General features: G+C 45.0%; 1 protein-coding gene and 2 long non-coding RNA genes across 21 annotated transcripts in view; 1 reads left to right on the top strand and 2 right to left on the bottom strand.

Moving 5' to 3' along the window:
• Positions 1-15,000, bottom strand: part of LOC138003822 (beta-1,3-galactosyltransferase 5-like) — a 170,785-nt gene that overhangs the window by 99,778 nt on the left and 56,007 nt on the right. For 6 of the 18 annotated variants that reach the window (XR_011123675.1, XR_011123658.1, XR_011123674.1 and 3 more), the window contains exons 1-2: positions 13,937-14,167; positions 478-607 (exon numbers count right to left, since the gene is read on the bottom strand). The exons of 8 other annotated variants lie outside the window; for them this stretch is intronic. The gene's annotated coding sequence lies outside the window, so the exon portion shown is untranslated. Of the gene's footprint in view, positions 1-477; positions 608-13,936; positions 14,168-15,000 lie in introns of those variants that run through there. 4 more of the 18 variants (XR_011123663.1, XR_011123662.1, XR_011123673.1 and 1 more) reach the window with 3 other exon arrangements.
• The window catches only part of LOC138003825 (uncharacterized), a 176,124-nt gene that overhangs the window by 62,534 nt on the left and 98,590 nt on the right, over positions 1-15,000 (top strand). The gene's annotated exons all lie outside the window — the stretch shown is intronic.
• Positions 1,667-4,105, bottom strand: LOC138003070 (uncharacterized). Of its 2 annotated transcripts, none has more exons than XR_011123414.1 (3): positions 3,964-4,105; positions 2,635-2,826; positions 1,667-2,088 (listed from the first exon to the last, which is right to left on the bottom strand). It is a non-coding gene; the product is annotated as an uncharacterized lncRNA (long non-coding RNA). The 2 variants fall into 2 exon arrangements; XR_011123413.1 differs by lacking the exon at positions 3,964-4,105 and adding an exon at positions 3,760-3,890.

The raw sequence follows: 15,000 nt of genomic DNA on the forward strand, positions 1-15,000 counted from the left end.
ATCTAAAGCTGAAAATTACCGAGGTATCACTCTATTGTCATCGCTCAGTAAACTATTCATATCCATTCTTAACAATAGATTGTACGACTGCGCGACTAAAAAGGGAATTCTGAAAGATGAACAAGGTGGCTTTAGGAAATGGCATGGGACAGTTGATATTATCTTCATTTTGAAAATGCTCATTGACAAGTAGGTAAAATCGAAATCACAAAGACAACGAAATTTGCTATGTTCTTGTTTTGTCGACTTTAGCATAGCCTTTGACCGTGTACCGAGAAATAAATTATTTGACAAGCTCAGAACAGTAGGTATAAAAGGACACATTTTAGAAGTACTGATGTCCATGTACTCGAACGACAAGTCAGCAGTCAAAATTGAAAACAAAATAACCCAAACGTTTCTATGTCATAACTGTGTGAAGCAAGGATGCATGCTGTCACCCACCCACCCTATTTAATATCTATCTGAGTGATTTACCCGAAATGGTAACAACTGAAGTCATACTAAGAGAACGACCCACGAACTGTTTGTTGTATGCAGATGATTTAGTCATTTTTGCTAGATCCGTGAAAGGCTTACCAAGAATTCTCAACAAGTTGGAATCATTCTGTGAAAAGATAGACCTAAACGTTAACCTAGACAAAACCAAAGTCATGATATTCAACAACAGTGGCAAGTCTCTAAATAACTATTCGTTTAGGTACGGAATGAACAAATTGGAAAACGCAAAGTCCTGTCGGTGTCTAGGGCTGACATTGTGCCCGTATGGAATTTTCACCCTTGCAAGGCAAGAATTGAAAAAAACCAGCCTTGCAGCTCTGTTTTAACTACGGAAAGAGATGGGAAACCACTTCAGTGAGAACATTAAACTCACAATTAAGCTATTTGATGCATTAATATCCCCCATACTCATGTATGGTAGTGACATTTGGGGTATTGACTGTAATGGTAAACTCTATACAGACCTAGAAGAACTTGTTTCTCCCATTGAATATGAAACCTACACTTAATCATCAACTTTATCATGTTAATTTAAAGCTTTCTTTGTAATTTTTTACATTGTCGTGTTTCCTTTTGTTCTTATAGTTAATTAGCATTTTGGTTCACACTATATATTCAACTCTGTACTTTGTAATTTAAACTGAAGATGACAGAAGTTTCTGTCGAAACATGTGTTGTGTTGTTTCTAAAATATTGATATGCCTGCTACTATCCAGACCTTTTAACTATGACAGACAGCGTTTTGTCTCTGCCATGGGAACAACCTTCCATGGAACTTGTTGAGACAGCATGATTTCTTCGTGCTATGCTTAATTACCTAGCTTATGGATTCAATACGAAATAAGTAAATCGGTGACTTGTATTTTTTTTTACCTATGGTCAGCCTTTGAGTGTACCATGCAGTTCTGACTAGTTTCTGACAGTGTGAGGCTGTCTTTGATGATAAATGATACATGAATGCAGATAAATACATTTTCTGCACACCCAATTAAGTTACTACGCAACGATGTGTGTACGAACTGAAAACAAAAATAGCCGAAGTAGTTTTTTCTGTTTTTGGTGTATTCGACCCAAAACGCGACACATGATAATGAGATAACTAAAAACCTGGACAAGCGGATAATTTGAAAGCTGAAAGAAACCTGGCATTACTATATACATAACAAAATGGGTTTTATGTACATGTAATACAAGTCAGTTCTTACAGAAAGAAGTCAAACGTAAAAAAATGGAACATGCCTTAGGATAACTGATGCAAAAATTTTGCCATCGTTGACCTTTACCAATGTGTTCTTTTTTTCTCCAACAGAATTGTTTTCAAAAAGAAAAAAAAAACACAGAACTTAGGCTGATAATTTACATCAAGAAAAAATTAAAAACTTTTTGTTTCCAAAAAGAAGAAAAAAAACCCTTAGATTAAGCTGATAATTAAGTATGCTCCCAGCAAAACAATTACAGCGAATGAAAGTTTTAACAAAACCTTGCTTTCTGCCACAAGGTAAATGTCTCTAGTTCAATTAGTGTGCCAGAAGCAACAATCCTTGCCAATGTTGTTTTTAGAACCTCTCCATTGATTGACTGATCATCCTTAAAAGTAATTAAAGAGAATAATGATTAGTATCACCACTTCAAAAATTAAGATCATTCGACAATATTCTAACAAAATAGGAAGAGAGCACAAATCTAGTGGTGGAACTCATGGAATAAATCTTGAAAATATATTGCCAGATGCTTTCTTTGTCTTCAACACTTTTCCAAAAAAAATTATGTGTGATGAGGTATTTAGAATTATCTCATTTAACAGTATTTCAAATTTTAAACTGAAAGCAGATATTGGGTGAGACAATGGATAAATGAAACTGCAGCATCATCTTCCGCTAATCGCTAGGCATTACTAGTCTATACGTACACAGGCCTGTAACTCAGACAGTGCTTTATAATTATTTTATTGCAGTGACTGTCAAGAATTAGTTGTTAAAGTGTAATTTATGCGAGTTATTTGTAAATATCTATATGCATCACTTGTTTAAAAGCAACAATCAGCTTCTAAGTCTTTCAGACTTTGAGGTGTTTGACTGCATTACAGGTTTTTTACAGAAACATGCCTCAAAGGAATTTTTTCATTGCACCAACCTTTTCTTTTATCTGAGGGTTTTCTCCAACTCCTCTTCCATAGATGATACATGTAGTGGTATGTACTGTATGTTGCAAGAAGAAGGCATCTTCTTGCCTAGCCTCAGCACTTTCTGTAACCAACTCTCTGTCCAAACTTCCCAGCAATCTTTTAATGAACCAATTCCCAGCTGTACCCACCTCCAATTTGAACTGTTAATCAACAAATAAATATAGTGAAAAGTTTCAGTTTTCTTGTAAAAAATAATTCATAATCTCAGTCACATTTCCAAACAAAAATTATTACCGCTACTTAAAGATAAAAGATGTCATAAGAATTTCATCCAGATAAGAACACTCAATATCACATGTCTCAAAAAAAAAATGCTGGTATATGTAATAATAAAGCTGATCATTTCTAAGGTGTATGACAACTGCAGACTGCCTACAAATAGCGATTGTAAACAGTATTTAAGTCTAAGCACCCATTTTAAATAAAACGTTTAGCTTTCAATAACTGTGAGTTGCGGTTAGTTTGGGGTCTGCACTCTGCAAGTGTCAGACACTGTCACTTCTGTTATAACGTACAGTGTAAGTGTTTGAAGAGCAGACTCATCAAAATTTGGCTCTCTTTTCTTTAAACGCCAATAATAACAATCTCATGCAGGCATTAACATACTATTTGTATTGAGTACAATAGTTTAAATGACAGCTGAAGCTTTCTGCTTTCTGTCGTCATGTAATTTGCGGTGAGAGCACTCTAATACAAAATCATTTGCTTAACCATTTGATCTAAAGCTTCATTTCTCTTGTGAAATACATACCAATTTGTTAAAGCACTTAAGCCAAATTAAATATCCTTGCCTGACAAATTTGGGACTTCAAGGTGCATGTAAAAGGTTTGAATTCTACATAAGCTTGCATTAAATTCAGACGCCATACTTTTCATGAGCCGAACTTAATACATGAAAAGTTCGACGTTTGAATCAATTAAGAACGGCTATTTTAATTTGGAATGGCTCAGGCGTTCTTTTCAACTGGCCTAGACGGGAATTCGGCTTTAGCATGGCCGTGGATCGGCTTTGATTTCAGACGTCGAACGTTTCATGTGCCGAACTTCATGATCATGCATAAACCATGTTTTACCTTCTACATTAAAATCGCTGACAAAATCAATTGGTTTTCTTGGTAATGGCTTTGGAACTGCTGTGGGGGGGCCAGTTAAGTTCGACTTATGAATCAAAAGGCGTACTTTTGTTAATTTGTGTCGGTCGAAGTTCTAAGTACGCAGTGTCTGAATCGGGCCTAAGGCATCAAATATTATCTGCTCATAGTTCAGTTAACGCTTACCTTTTTCCTTGAGTTGTTGTAAGCATTTCCTTGCTTTGGATCAGCATTTAAAGAGTAAACAAACAAAAAAACTCGTCAGCACAAATTGTGATCGTTGATTCAAACTTGAGTAAAACTGCCGAAAGACCCGCCGAAATCAGTAAAGAGCTGCGGTAGGTACTTTATATATGATACCCTATAATGTACCGATCCTCAAGTCCTCTACCCGTCCTTTAGCGTCCTTACACATCCCTAGCCGTCCTTTAGCGTCCTTACTCATCCCTAGCCGTCTTTTAGCGTCCTTACTCATCCCTAGCCGTCCCTTAGCGTCCTTACACATCCCTAGCCGTCCTTTAGCGTCCTTACACATCCCTACCCGTCCTTTCGCGTCCTTACACATCCCTAGCCATCCTTTAGCCTCCTTAAACATCCCTAGCCGTCCTTTGGCGTCCTTAAACATCGCTAGCTGTCCTTTGGCGTCCTTACACATCCCTAGCCGTCCTTTTGGTTCCTTACACATCCCTACCCGTCTTTTCGCGTCCTTACACATCCCTAGCCGTCCTTTAGCGTCCTTTCTCATCCCTAGCCGTCCTTTAGCGTCCTTACTCATCTCTAGCCGCCATTTGGCGTCCTTACACATCCCTAGCCGTCCTTTAGCGTCCTTAACCATCCTAGCCGTCCTTTAGCGTCCTTACACATCCCTAGCCGTCCTTTAGCGTCCTTACTCATCCCTAGCCGTCCTTTGGCGTCTTTACACATCCCTAGCCGTCCTTTGGCGTCCTTACTCATCGCTACCCGTTCTTTTATCCCACCTGATAGCCTCCAGGCGTAATACATCTATTGAGTGAATGGCCAGCTCAAACTGTTCCCGTTACAACCGAACCTTTTCGAGGATAAAGTGGTAAAGTTCTTATAAATCATTAATTACTGAGTTGCCATATATTATATGTTTAAAAAGGCGTCAGATTTCTCGGTTTTTAAATAGGGCTAGGGATGTGTAAGGACGCCAAAGGACGGCTAGGGATGTGTAAGGACGCTAAAGGACGGCTAGGGATGTGTAAGGACGCTAAAGGACCGCTAAGGATGTGCAAGGACGCTAAAGGACGGCTAAAGATGTGTAAGGACGCCAAAGGACGGCTAGGAATGTGTAAGGAAACTAAAGGACGGCTAGGGATATTTAAGGACGCTAAAGGACGGCTAGGGATGTGTAAGTACGCTAAAGGACGGGTAGGGATGTGTAAGGACGCTAAAGGACGGCTAGGGATGAGTAAGGACGATAAAGGACGGCTAGGGATGTGTAAGGACGCTAAAAGACGGCTACGGATGTGTAAGGAAGCTAAAGGAGGGCTAGGGATGTGTAAGGACGCCAAAGGACGGCTAGGGATGTGTAAGGACGCTAAAGGACGGCTAGGGATGTGTAAGGACGCCAAAGGACGGCTAGGAATGTGTAAGGACACTAAAGGACGGCTAGGGATGTTTAAGGACGCAAAAGGACGGCTAGGGATGTGTAAGTACGCTAAAGGACGGGTAGGGATGTGTAAGGACGCTAAAGGACGGCTAGGGATGAGTAAGCACGATAAAGGACGGCTAGGGATGTGTAAGGACGCTAAAAGACGGCTACGGATGTGTAAGGAAACCTAAAGGACGGCTATGGATGTGTAAGGACGCCAAAGGACGGCTATGGATGTGTAAGGACGCTAAAGGACGGCTAGGGATGTGTAAGGACGCTAAAGGACGGCTAGGGATGTGTAAAGACGCTAAAGGACGGCTAGGAATGTGTAAGGACGCTAAAGGACGGCTAGGAATGTGTAAGGACACTAAAGGACGGATAGGGATGTTTAAGGATGCTAAAGGACGGCTAGGAATGTGTAAGTACGCTAAAGGACGGCTAGGGATGTGTAAGGACGCTAAAGAACGGCTAGGGATGAGTAAGGAGGATAAAGGACGGCTAGGGATGTGTAAGGACGCTAAAGGACGGCTAGGGATGAGTAAGGACGCTAAAGGACGGCTAGGGATGTGTAAGGACGCTAGAGGACGGCTAGGGATGTGTAAGGAGGCTAAAGGACGGCTAGGGAAGTGTAAGGACGCCAAAGGACAGCTAGGGATGTGTAAGGACGCTAAAGGACGGCTAAGAATGAGTAAGGACGCTAAAGGACGGCTAGGGATGTGTAAGGACGCCAAAGGACGGCTAGGGATGTGTAAGGACGCTAAAGGACGGCTAGGGATGAGTAAGGACGCTAAAGGACTGGTAGGGATGTGTAAGGACGCTAAAGGACGGCTAGGGATGTGTAAGGATGCTAAAGGACGGCTAGGGATGAGTAAGGACGCTAAAGGACGGCTAGGGATGTGTAAGGACGCCAAAGGACGGCTAGGGATGTGTAAGGACGCTAAAGGACGGCTAGGGATGAGTAAGGACGCTAAAGGACTGGTAGGGATGTGTAAGGACGCTAAAGGACGGCTAGGGATGTGTAAGGATGCTAAAGGACGGCTAGGGATGAGTAAGGACGCTAAAGGACGGCTAGGGATGTGTAAGGACGCTAAAGGACGGCTAGAGATGTGTAAGGACGCTAAAGGACGGCTAGGGATGTGTAAGGACGCTAAAGGACGGCTAGGGATGTGTAAGGAGGCCAAAGGACGGCTAGGAATGTGTAAGGACACTAAAGGACGGCTAGGGATGTTTAAGGATGCTAAAGGACGGCTAGGAATGTGTAAGTACGCTAAAGGACGGCTAGGGATGTGTAAGGACGCTAAAGAACGGCTAGGGATGTGTAAGGACGCTAAAGGACGGCTAGGGATGTGTAAGAACGCTAGAGGACGGCTAGGGATGTGTAAGGAGGCTAAAGGACGGCTAGGGAAGTGTAAGGACGCCAAAGGACAGCTAGGGATGTGTAAGGACGCTAAAGGACGGCTAAGAATGAGTAAGGACGCTAAAGGACGGCTAGGGATGTGTAAGGACGCCAAAGGACGGCTAGGGATGTGTAAGGACGCTAAAGGACGGCTAGGGATGAGTAAGGACGCTAAAGGACTGGTAGGGATGTGTAAGGACGCTAAAGGACGGCTAGGGATGTGTAAGGATGCTAAAGGACGGCTAGGGATGAGTAAGGACGCTAAAGGACGGCTAGGGATGTGTAAGGACGCCAAAGGACGGCTAGGGATGTGTAAGGACGCTAAAGGACGGCTAGGGATGAGTAAGGACGCTAAAGGACTGGTAGGGATGTGTAAGGACGCTAAAGGACGGCTAGGGATGTGTAAGGATGCTAAAGGACGGCTAGGGATGAGTAAGGACGCTAAAGGACGGCTAGGGATGTGTAAGGACGCTAAAGGACGGCTAGAGATGTGTAAGGACGCTAAAGGACGGCTAGGGATGTGTAAGGACGCTAAAGGACGGCTAGGGATGTGTAAGGAGGCCAAAGGACGGCTAGGAATGTGTAAGGACACTAAAGGACGGCTAGGGATGTTTAAGGATGCTAAAGGACGGCTAGGAATGTGTAAGTACGCTAAAGGACGGCTAGGGATGTGTAAGGACGCTAAAGAACGGCTAGGGATGTGTAAGGACGCTAAAGGACGGCTAGGGATGTGTAAGGACGCTAAAGGACGGCTAGGGATGTGTAACGACGCCAAAGGACGGCTAGGAATGTGTAAGGACACTAAAGGAGGCTAGGGATGTTTAAGGACGCTAAAGGACGGTTAGGGATGTGTAAGTACGCTAAAGGACGGGTAGGGATGTGTAAAGACGCTAAAGGACGGCTAGGGATGAGTAAGGACGATAAAGGACGGCTAGGGATGTGTAAGGACGCTAAAGGACGCGTAGGGATGTGTAAGGACGCCAACGGACGGCTAGCGATGTGTAAGGACGCTAACGGACGGCTAGGGATGAGTAAGGATGCTAAAGGACCGGTAGGGATGTGTAAGGACGCTAAAGGACGGCTAGGGATGTGTAAGGACACTAAAGGACGGCTAGGGATGTTTAAGGATGCTAAAGGACGGCTAGGAATGTGTAAGTACGCTAAAGGACGGCTAGGGATGTGTAAGGACGCTAAAGAACGGCTAGGGATGAGTAAGGAGGATAAAGGACGGCTAGGGATGTGTAAGGACGCTAAAGGACGGCTAGGGATGAGTAAGGACGCTAAAGGACGGCTAGGGATGTGTAAGGACGCTAAAGGACGGCTAGGGATGTGTAAGGACGCTAAAGGACGGCTAGGGATGTGTAACGACGCCAAAGGACGGCTAGGAATGTGTAAGGACACTAAAGGAGGCTAGGGATGTTTAAGGACGCTAAAGGACGGCTAGGGATGTGTAAGTACGCTAAAGGACGGGTAGGGATGTGTAAAGACGCTAAAGGACGGCTAGAGATGTGTAAGGACGCTAAAGGACGGCTAGAGATGTGTAAGGACACTAAAGGACGGCTAGGGATGTTTAAGGATGCTAAAGGACGGCTAGGAATGTGTAAGTACGCTAAAGGACGGCTAGGGATGTGTAAGGACGCTAAAGAACGGCTAGGGATGAGTAAGGAGGATAAAGGACGGCTAGGGATGTGTAAGGACGCTAAAGGACGGCTAGGGATGAGTAAGGACGCCAAAGGACGGCTAGGGATGTGTAAGGACGCTAAAGGACGGCTAGGGATGTGTAAGGACGCTAAAGGACGGCTAAGGATGTGTAACGACGCCAAAGGACGGCTAGGAATGTGTAAGGACACTAAAGGAGGCTAGGGATGTTTAAGGACGCTAAAGGACGGCTAGGGATGTGTAAGTACGCTAAAGGACGGGTAGGGATGTGTAAAGACGCTAAAGGACGGCTAGGGATGAGTAAGGACGATAAAGGACGGCTAGGGATGTGTAAGGACGCTAAAGGACGCGTAGGGATGTGTAAGGACGCCAACGGACGGCTAGCGATGTGTAAGGACGCTAAAGGACGGCTAGGGATGAGTAAGGATGCTAAAGGACCGGTAGGGATGTGTAAGGACGCTAAAGGACGGCTAGGGATGTGTAAGGACACTAAAGGACGGCTAGGGATGTTTAAGGATGCTATAGGACGGCTAGGAATGTGTAAGTACGCTAAAGGACGGCTAGGGATGTGTAAGGACGCTAAAGAACGGCTAGGGATGAGTAAGGAGGATAAAGGACGGCTAGGGATGTGTAAGGACGCTAAAGGACGGCTAGGGATGAGTAAGGACGCTAAAGGACGGCTAGGGATGTGTAAGGACGCTAAAGGACGGCTAGGGATGTGTAAGGACGCTAAAGGACGGCTAGGGATGTGTAACGACGCCAAAGGACGGCTAGGAATGTGTAAGGACATTAAAGGAGGCTAGGGATGTTTAAGGACGCTAAAGGACGGCTAGGGATGTGTAAGTACGCTAAAGAACGGGTAGGGATGTGTAAAGACGCTAAAGGACGGCTAGGGATGTGTAAGGACGCTAAAGGACGGCTAGGGATGTGTAAGGACACTAAAGGACGGCTAGGGATGTTTAAGGATGCTAAAGGACGGCTAGGAATGTGTAAGTACGCTAAAGGACGGCTAGGGATGTGTAAGGACGCTAAAGAACGGCTAGGGATGAGTAAGGAGGATAAAGGACGGCTAGGGATGTGTAAGGACGCTAAAGGACGGCTAGGGATGAGTAAGGACGCTAAAGGACGGCTAGGGATGTGTAAGGACGCTAAAGGACGGCTAGGGATGTGTAAGGACGCTAAAGGACGGCTACGGATGTGTAACGACGCCAAAGGACGGCTAGGAATGTGTAAGGACACTAAAGGAGGCTAGGGATGTTTAAGGACGCTAAAGGACGGCTAGGGATGTGTAAGTACGCTAAAGGACGGGTAGGGATGTGTAAAGACGCTAAAGGACGGCTAGGGATGAGTAAGGACGATAAAGGACGGCTAGGGATGTGTAAGGACGCTAAAGGACGCGTAGGGATGTGTAAGGACGCCAACGGACGGCTAGCGATGTGTAAGGACGCTAAAGGACGGCTAGGGATGAGTAAGGATGCTAAAGGACCGGTAGGGATGTGTAAGGACGCTAAAGGACGGCTAGGGATGTGTAAGGACGCTAAAGGACGGCTAGGGATGCGTAAGGACGCTAAAGGACGGCTAGGGATGTGTAAGGACGCTAAAGGACGGCTAGGGATGTGTAAGGACGCCAAAGGACGGCTAGGGCTTTGTAAGGACGCTAAAGGACGGCTAGGGATGTGTAAGGACGCCAAAGGATGGCTAGGAATGTGTAAGGACACTAAAGGACGGCTAGGGATGTTTAAGGATGCTAAAGGACGGCTAGGGATGTGTAAGTACGCTAAAGGACGGGTAGGGATGTGTAAGGACGCTAAAGGACGGCTAGGGATGAGTAAGGACGATAAAGGACGGCTAGGGATGTGTAAGGACGCTAAAGGACGAGTAGGGATGTGTAAGGGCGCCAAAGGACGGCTAGGGATGTGTAAGGAGGCTAGAGGATAGCTTGGGAAGTGTAAGGACGCTAAAGGACGGCTAGGGATGTGTAAGAACGCTAAAGGACGGCTAGGGATGTGTAAGGACGCTGAAGGACGGCTAGGGATGTGTAAGGACGCTAAAGGACGGCTAGGGATGTGTAAGGACGCTGAAGGACGGCTAGGGATGTGTAAGGACGCTGAAGGACGGCTAGGGATGTGTAAGGACGCTAAAGGACGGCTAGTGATGTGTAAGGACGCTAAAGGACGGCTAGGGATGTGTAACGACGCCAAAGGACGGCTAGGAATGTGTAAGGACACTAAAGGAGGCTAGGGATGTTTAAGGACGCTAAAGAACGGCTAGGGATGTGTAAGTACGCTAAAGGACGGGTAGGGATGTGTAAAGACGCTAAAGGACGGCTAGGGATGAGTAAGGACGATAAAGGACGGCTAGGGATGTGTAAGGACGCTAAAGGACGCGTAGGGATGTGTAAGGACGCCAACGGACGGCTAGCGATGTGTAAGGACGCCAAAGGACGGCTAGGGATGAGTAAGGATGCTAAAGGACCGGTAGGGATGTGTAAGGACGCTAAAGGACGGCTAGGGATGTGTAAGGACGCTAAAGGACGGCTAGGGATGCGTAAGGACGCTAAAGGACGGCTAGGGATGTGTAAGGACGCTAAAGGACGGCTAGGGATGTGTAAGGACGCCAAAGGACGGCTAGGGATTTGTAAGGACGCTAAAGGACGGCTAGGGATGTGTAAGGACGCCAAAGGATGGCTAGGAATGTGTAAGGACACTAAAGGACGGCTAGGGATGTTTAAGGACGCTAAAGGACGGCTAGGGATGTGTAAGTACGCTAAAGGACGGGTAGGGATGTGTAAGGACGCTAAAGGACGGCTAGGGATGAGTAAGGACGATAAAAGACGGCTAGGGATGTGTAAGGACGCTAAAGGACGAGTAGGGATGTGTAAGGGCGCCAAAGGACGGCTAGGGATGTGTAAGGACGCTAAAGCACGGCTAGGGATGTGTAAGGAGGCTAAAGGATGGATAGGGAAGTGTAAGGCCGCTAAAGGACGGCTAGGGATGTGTAAGAACGCTAAAGGACGGCTAGGAATGTGTAAGGACGCTGAAGGACGGCTAGGGATGTGTAAGGACGCTAAATGACGGCTAGGGATGTGTAAGGACGCTAAAGGACGGCTAGGGATGTGTAAGGACGCTAAAGGACGGCTAGGGCTAGGGATGTTTAAGGCTAGGGATGTGTAAGGACGCTAAAGGACGGCTAGGGATGTGTAAGGACGCTAAAGGACGGCTAGGGCTAGGGATGTGTAAGGACGCTAAAGGACGGCTAGGGATGTGTAAGGACGCTAAAGGACGGCTAGGGAAGTGTAAGGACACCAAACGACAGCTAGGGATGTGTAAGGACGCAAAAGGACGGCTAGGAATAAGTAAGGACGCTAAAGGACGGGTAGGGATGTGTAAGGACGCCAAAGGACGGCTAGGGATGTGTAAGAACGCTAAAGGACGGCTAGGGATGAGTAAGGACGCTATAGGACGGGTAGGGATGTGTAAGGACGCTAAAGGACGGCTAGGGATGTGTAAGGACGCTAAAGGACGGCTAGGGATGAGTAAGGACGCTAAAGGACGGGTAGGGATGTGTAAGGACGCTAAAGGACGGCTAGGGATATGGAAGGATGCCAAAGGATGGCTAGGGATGTGTAAGGACGCTAAAGGACGTGTAGGGATGGGTAAGGACGCTAAAGGACGGCTAGGGGTGTGTAAGGACGCTAAAGGACGGCTAGGGATGTGTAAGGACGCCAAAGGACGGCTAGGGATGTGTAAGGACGCTAAAGGACAGCTAGGGATGTGTAAGGACGCTAAAGGACGGCTAGGGATGTGTACGGACGCTAAAGGGCGGCTAGGGATGTCTAAGGACGCCAATTGACGGCTAGAGATGAGTATGGACGCTAAAGGATGGCTAGGGATGAGAAAGGACGCTAAAGGACGGCTAGGGATGTGTAAGGACGCGAAAAGACCGGTAGGGATGTGTAAGGAACCAAAAGGACGGCTAGGGATGTGTAAGGACGCCAAAGGACAGCTAGCGATGTTTAAGGACGCCAAAGGACGGCAAGGGATGTGTAAGGACGCTAAAGGACGGCTAGGGATGAGTAAGGACGCTAAAGGACGGCTAGGGATGTGTAAGGACGCCAAAGGATTGCTAGGGATGTGTAAGGACGCTAAAGGACAGATAGAGGACTCGAGGATCGGTACATTATAGGGTATCATATATAAAGTACCTACATATATAAAGTACTTACCATAGCTGCACGGGTGACTGCTGACCAAAACGGCTCACTAGTTTCCCCATTGACGAGTAAAATCGTCTGGCGTTAGACAGAGTAAAATCTATAAGTGGCACTATTGGGAGTTAAAGGGTTAAGGGGGACATAGTTTTTGAGTGAATCCAGCTGTTGTTAACCCTTTCAGCCCCGTGGGGTTCCCCATTGACGAGTAAAATCGTCTGGCGTTAGAGAGAGTAAAATCTATAAGTGGCACTATTGGGAGTTAAATGGTTAATTAGTGGAGTACTAAATAGGAGGCGTACATTTTACTGCGTTTAGTTTTACTCCACTTTTTCACTCCAACTCCTTGAAAACAAAGAATTAATCGGTGGATTTCACAAAAATAAAACAACCCCAATTCCACATCTTAGACTGGCTAAACTTAAATTTACCCTACAAAAATACATATATAGCAGTAAAATCCTCTTCTACTTTTTTTCTCAGAAAGTAGAATTAGTAAGTTGGGTAGACTTTACTCAGTATCCCGATAAATAGGAGTAAAATTAACTCCAGCATATTATATCACTCTGTAGGGAGAGTAAAATTTACTCTAGCAAAGTCACTGCCTTTGAATGTTAACTGGTACTGAGTAAAAATTACTCTTAGTGGAGTTAAATTAACTCCTCTTAGGAGTACATTTTACTCCGCTTTATTTTACTCCACTTTTTCACTCCAGCACTGGAGTGAAATTAACTCTTCGAAAATAACAGTGTAGAGAAAGATTTGTTGGGTGTATCATAAACGAAAATTATTGAAAACATTGGAGTAAATAGTTACACACGCTTAATGCTTTTAAAGCTTTCATAGCTATCATATTGGACTCGTCTCTAATTTTTAGCACCTTAAAAACAACCATTGTTTTTTTTTTCCCGAATTCACCTCAAGCGGACCCTTGGATTTCCTATGCAAATACAAACTACAACTGTAGGTGAAATTAAATGGCGTGGAACGGCAGAAATTTCAAACAAAACACCCATCTTTCCCTAATCTTAAGTTAATTTTGTCCATTAAAATCCTCGAAAGAGCATTGTATGCCACGACAAATTTTGCAAGGTGTCCTTAAAAAGTACGTTTCTCCCGTCTGTTTGCTCATCTTGATCACAAACTTCGTTAGAATCGAAAACGGTTCAGTAGTGGCTCAGTATCATACCGCAAAGACGTAACTTGCAAATTTAGAACTTTATAACCGCTTTGAAAGAAGATTCCGTTCGCTAGAAATCTTCATAAAGCATTTGTTTACCTAACAGGTCGACTTGGCACCGGCATTTTCTAACGGTAGCCTCTCTTCCTTGGAGCTTTGAAGTTCGCAAAATGTTCGTTTGGAAGCCATGTTTCGAACTAGTCACTCTCCACGCAGTCGCATAATCAAACAGAATGCCGAGTTTCCTTATCGCTGTTCCGCGACATATAAGACGCTATTTTTTTCTTTAGCAGACAGTTAACTTGACTTGATCAACAAATGAACCGTCGCATTCTTAAGAAAGGTTAATTCGTTTCTAAACGACTCGCAGGTCGTGTTTTATCGAGTACAGAACTACTCGGCCTCGCGTCTTGCAGGTGGATAAAACACTTCCTCCGTTTTACTACAAAGTATTAACAGAACTACAACAGGCGGGACCTACACCTTGGGATGGTCAGTTTGGTTGACTTTTTCGTTCCCTAAAACTCTTCGAAGATTCACCGTTTTTTAAATCTAACGAATCGACCTGGGACACGGTCATTTTCTTAAGGTTTACGATTGTCTTTCTACCTTGAGCTTCTAAGCTCGCGAACTGGTAATTGTATTCTTCACTCAGTCGCAAACGTAAACCGAATGCAGACTTTTTATGAAAATAGAACATTAACTTGACAAGATCGCAAGGTTTGTCAACAAATGAATCGTCACATTCCGGCTGCAGACTGTTCGTTTTCAAAGCGACTGACAGGTCGCTTTTTAACCACTCTGCCTCGCTTCGTGGTGGATAAAACTCAGACTCCCTCCCTTGGCAAGAAAGGATAACTGTAGAGTTAAAGGAATTAGAGAAATGGCTATTTGAAGGAGTCCAGAGCAGCTTTTTGGTAGGTGAGAGCCATCCCCCTTAACTGAATGATAAATCCCATGGCTTTTTGTCCGTATTTTTGAGAATCGTGCTTCCTGCATAAAAATATGCAAATAATGCACTTGAGGTCAACATTTATATTTTTCGTAGCAGTAAGATTTTAAAAAAACGACACAACTTTTAAATTATACGAGACATGTTTCGGATACTCAGTATCCACCTTCAGTTGAGGGAATTTTACAAATAAGTGACTTTATATAAAGTA

This window comes from Montipora foliosa, chromosome 5 (assembly GCF_036669935.1).
Source record: "Montipora foliosa isolate CH-2021 chromosome 5, ASM3666993v2, whole genome shotgun sequence".
NCBI classification, from domain to species: domain Eukaryota; kingdom Metazoa; phylum Cnidaria; class Anthozoa; order Scleractinia; family Acroporidae; genus Montipora; species Montipora foliosa.